This window comes from Macrobrachium rosenbergii, chromosome 12, assembly GCF_040412425.1.
Source record: "Macrobrachium rosenbergii isolate ZJJX-2024 chromosome 12, ASM4041242v1, whole genome shotgun sequence".
NCBI classification, from domain to species: Eukaryota; Metazoa; Arthropoda; class Malacostraca; order Decapoda; family Palaemonidae; genus Macrobrachium; species Macrobrachium rosenbergii.
In genome coordinates, this window is record NC_089752.1 from 113,740,457 (window position 1) to 113,745,456 (window position 5,000).

The window sequence follows — 5,000 nt, forward strand, 5'->3', positions numbered from 1 at the left end:
TATTTGTAAACATTGGTACAAGTGGTGTTTGTCGATCTTCCCCTGTGACACCTGTCAGGTGTGGATATTAAGTTTCCAACGGCTTTGGATGATTTATATCGTGAATCTCTCCTACTGTGTATCAGTCTCTTGTCAGTGGCTTCGAAATAAAGTCGAAACCGGTCAGGACCTACACCCAGTATGTATAATACACACACACACACACACACACACACACACACACACACACACACACACACACCTTTCTTCCCTATTTTGTTTTTTTCGGTTGCACAACAAAAATTGGTCTTACTCCCCTGACTTATTCTTCCGGAAAGTTTCCATAAGAAACTACTCAGTGCCGGTAAGATTTGCAACATGAGTTCATAGAATTATTCAATAAGCATTTCTTCCTACTTACTGCTGCGAAAGTATTCAGATGTTATGTATTCATCATTTAATGTTCTTCACGATGACGCATCAAAATTGTGGAAGCTCAGGTTTCTACAGACTTTGCGCAGATCTCACAGAGAACAAGTTGTTCAGTCCACTTGACGAAAAAATTGAAATTATCCTCAGATGCAACGAGTCAGCGAAGGTTCTTACCAACCTTATTCTCTCTGTATTTCTCATTTCCTTCAGTTACTTCTTTCGAATGAACACCATATTCTTTGGAAGGTTGAAATCTCAAGTCAGTTTCCCCTGCGGGCTTGTTCCATATGAATAGGGTTCATGTTCTGAATAATAATAATAATCCGTACATCTTTAGTGTGATTCACCTCTTCAGTAAGAATGCTTCAGTGGCAGTTCGTCTGATCAACAGCACTGGCAAGAAATGCCTTCCCTGGATACCTTTGTCGTTTCTCCAATTCATTTTGTAAAGGAGCCTTTTCTTCTGATGTCCCGTCAAGCTTTAGAAAGAGAGCGTTATTCCTTCCGGGAGGTATTGTAGAGCCGTAAGGCTACCTCTTTCGACGTACGAGTATACCCGTTGGAAATCGGTAATTCTCGAATTACACGAATCACCTGAGATTTCTCTCTCTCTCTCTCTCTCTCTCTCTCTCTCTCTCTCTCTCTCTCTCTCTCTCTCTCTCTCTCTCTCGATCCCGTTGTCCCTGGGCTAATGAGGGCCCGTTTGATTGAATGTCCCGTTGATCTCTGAAAAAATATATATATTTTATTCTATACTGAATTAGAAATCACTTCTAAACGAACTGCATTTTCCTATTTCGATGCTCGTGCAAAAAAATCACCTCGCATCGTCTACAGCGCCTACTGATGGTGGAATGGGTCTCTCTCTCTCTCTCTCTCTCTCTCTCTCTCTCTCTCTCTCTCTCTCTCTCTCTCTCTCTCTCTCTCTCTCTCTCTCTCAGAAATGATCTTCCATGTTCACTCTGAGTGCGTTGCTATTTTAGGGAATGTCTTGCACTTCGTTTGATGGACGCCTTTCCCCCCTTCCACCTGGAGGAGGAGGAGGAGGAGGAGGAGGAGGAGGAGGAGGAGGAGGAGGAGGAGGAGGAGGAGGAGGAGGAGGAGGAGGATGCTGTTGTACTGTTATTCCGAGATGTAGGGAAGTGTGCACTCTCCCAGATTGCTCTCACCTGAGGCGTCATCTCCTTTTCTAATAGATCAGGTAATGCCTTGTGAAATTCTTTCTGGAGACGGGGGGGGCGGGGGGAGGAGAGTGAGGGAAAGTAATTCTTTGGATGAGAGAGAGAGAGAGAGAGAGAGAGAGAGAGAGAGAGAGAGAGAGAGAGAGAGAGAGAGCGTGCTTCCACTCGCAGAGATAGCGAATGATGAAATGCTTCTGCTCAGGATATTTTTGTCGACAAATTGGTTTCGATTAATGTTACATATTTTTCGATTTTCTATTTATGCGTTGGCTTGCAGTTGCAGATCAATAACGTTCTAGATTTAGTAACGAATAATTTTTTATTTCGCTTTTTATTCATATAGTTCGCCACTACAGCGCTAAATATGTGAATTTTAATTTAATGACAGTTTCCATTCATTAGCTTTTGCAATGCTGATTGAATTAGACAGGGCATTTTATCGCACTCTCTTTCGGTTGAAAAAATTAATTTCTCTCTCTCTCTCTCTCTCTCTCTCTCTCTCTCTCTCTCTCTCTCTCTCTCTCTCTCTCTCTCTCTCTCTCGTTTGCTTGTGCTTGTGCTTGCACTGTTGCAGATGATACGGCGTTCAGCATTATAAGTTAGACAAACACTTCACTGTCCTTTATAAGAAGGTTCAAATGGAGTTTATGAGTGCACAGATTCTCAAGATCTCCACCACCATAACTTTGTGTGTATATATATACATATACACATATATATACGTACGTAAGTACGTATGCATTTGTGTATGTACATATATATATATAATATATATACATATAATAAAAAAATATATATATATATATATATATATATATATATATATATATATCGTAATTACTCTGTATACTGAATCAAAGAATAAACTTATCATTGGTATATTAGTCGAAAAACATGTGTAATAAATAATGTTCAATGTCATAAATGAATGATTGGTAACGTGATGAGACAAAAAATATTGCTTTTACAGCTCTCGTATATATATATATCCGCTTCGGCCATTCTCAAACTGACAAGAAAATGACATTTGAATGGGATTCGTTAAGCAATTATTATTATTATTATTATTATTATTATTATTATTATTATTATTATTATATATATATATTTTTTTTTTTTTTTTTTTTTTTTTTTTTTTTTTACATCGGCCAATACACCAACGAACCACTGTCCCGCAATTTCCCGAGATGTAACCGAGTACCGGAACCTTTCCATGAAAAAAGCGGGACGCCATATCTTAAAAACTAACCACAGACTTTTCTTGAAAAGAATCTCATTATGTTTCCCACACCCAATTTACCATCATAGCCTAATTGGAACCCAATTTAATCCCACTTAACTTAACCGGGCTGGTGCAATATTAAGTAGCATACATCTCAGGAATTTGCGGCCCGTCAAGATGAAAAATGAGTGTGCAATTAAAAAATGGCGCTTTATATGTGGTTCCGGGAGAAGAAGGATGAGTATTTATTGATAAATGATAAATAAATACCGATTAAGTTTTAGGAAGCTGGTTTGACTATCTGTAGGAGGGTTTTGTCTATGAAATGTTCCTTTGAGTTCACCACCCGATAATTATTAAAGTAATTAATTTAAGTTCCTTTGCATGTAGAGAAAGCAGAGTTGCATTTATCACAGTGTCTTGCGAACGCAGGTAATCGTTTAGATTCTCTGAATATTTATATATATATATATATATATATATATATATATATATATATATATATATATATATATATATATATATATATATATATATATATATATATTTATATTTACTTGTTTATTTATTTTTCGCCTTTTTTATACGCTAACTTGAATCGTGTTTGAAACTGGACTCCGAAGGGAAAGCCGAATTGGGTCCTTTGGGGTAAAGTTTTTGTCACAGGTAAAAGTTATATTCCAGGAGAGAGAGAGAGAGAGAGAGAGAGAGAGAGAGAGAGAGAGAGAGAGAGAGAGAGAGAACATCGTAAAACAAGTCACAGCTGGTCACCTTTTCTTCTCAAGAATTCGTTTTTCCCTTCGAATGAAATTTTTACACTTTCTGTGTTTTGCTTTCTCAGGTACAGTATTACATAGTTGTAATTTGTAAGTCTACAGTACGATATATAAACATAAAATATTATATATATAATATATGTATGTATATATATATATACATATATATATACATACATATATATAAGTATGTATGTATGTATATATGTACGTGAATATACAATCTTAATTTTTCCCTAAATTTCATTTTCAGTCTCTTATCATGTACCTTTTCACTTTATTAAGATCAGATAATGTCTGCATTTTCATACATGAAATCGCCAAATTAATTTTAAGCTTAAATTTTGTTCTCGCCTTTTTCAAGGGCATGTTAACCATAACTGACGAATCACTTATGGTTCGTAACATGTAGTAAATTACTTTCAGTAAACATTGTGAATATGCTGGCCCAAATTTTGACATTAAATATCGTTAGTAATTATATTGGTATTCTTTTAAAATATAATGAACCTCATACATGTATATATGCATATATATACATATATGTAATTATACATATGTATATGTAGAAAATTGCTTTTAATGAACATCTTGAAAATGCTTGCCTAAATTTTTGTCATTAAACGTTGTTATTAATTTTATTGATATTATTGAAAAGTATAATGAACCTTATACATGTATATATGCATATATATACATATATGTTGTTATACCTTATGTATATGTAGAAAATTGCTTTTAATGAACATCTTGAAAATGCTTGCCTAAATTTTTGACATTAAACTTTGTTATTAATTTTATTGATATTCTTGAAACGTATAATGAACCTTATATATGTACACACACACACACACACATATATATATATATATATATATATATATACATATATATACATGTGTGTGTATGTGTGCGTGCTTGCATGTTTGCTTGCTTTGTGTAAAGTGAGACACTATCCAGGAACTCAAATAGGCCACATATAAAAAGCGAGACAGATAAGTTTATCTTCTTTTCCCTGTGTGTTGCCTTTGTAAGTAATTTTTGCTTTTCTTTTTTTATTCCAGTCAGGTGGCAGTTCTCAGGCAATTGGCCGTGAAGAGATAAACAACTGACTTTGTTCGACATATCATCCTGTAAGTAACTTGAGAAAGGATTTTTGTTGTAAAAAATTTATATTTTCTTGTCGTTGTCTGTTGTATGTATGTATGTATGTATGTATGTATGTATTTATGTATACTTAGGGAGTGATATGTATGGGATCACTGGATCGTGTATGTAATGCCATTCTTGATGAGTTTAGCAATTGCCAGAATTATTCACAATAGAGACTCTCTTGTATGTTGGCGAAGACATTTACGTAACATTGAATCTCTCTCTCTCTCTCTCTCTCTCTCTCTCTCTCTCTCTCTC

At 35.1% G+C, this 5,000-nt stretch overlaps 1 protein-coding gene across 4 annotated transcripts in view; it reads left to right on the forward strand.

The window, feature by feature from the left end:
* FucT6 (alpha-(1,6)-fucosyltransferase) overlaps positions 1-5,000 on the forward strand; it is a 427,996-nt gene that overhangs the window by 384,735 nt on the left and 38,261 nt on the right. For 3 of the 4 annotated variants that reach the window (XM_067112807.1, XM_067112806.1, XM_067112808.1), the window contains one exon: positions 4,655-4,723. The gene's annotated coding sequence lies outside the window, so the exon portion shown is untranslated. The remainder of the gene's footprint in view (positions 1-4,654; positions 4,724-5,000) is intronic. The other variant, XM_067112810.1, reaches the window with a different exon arrangement.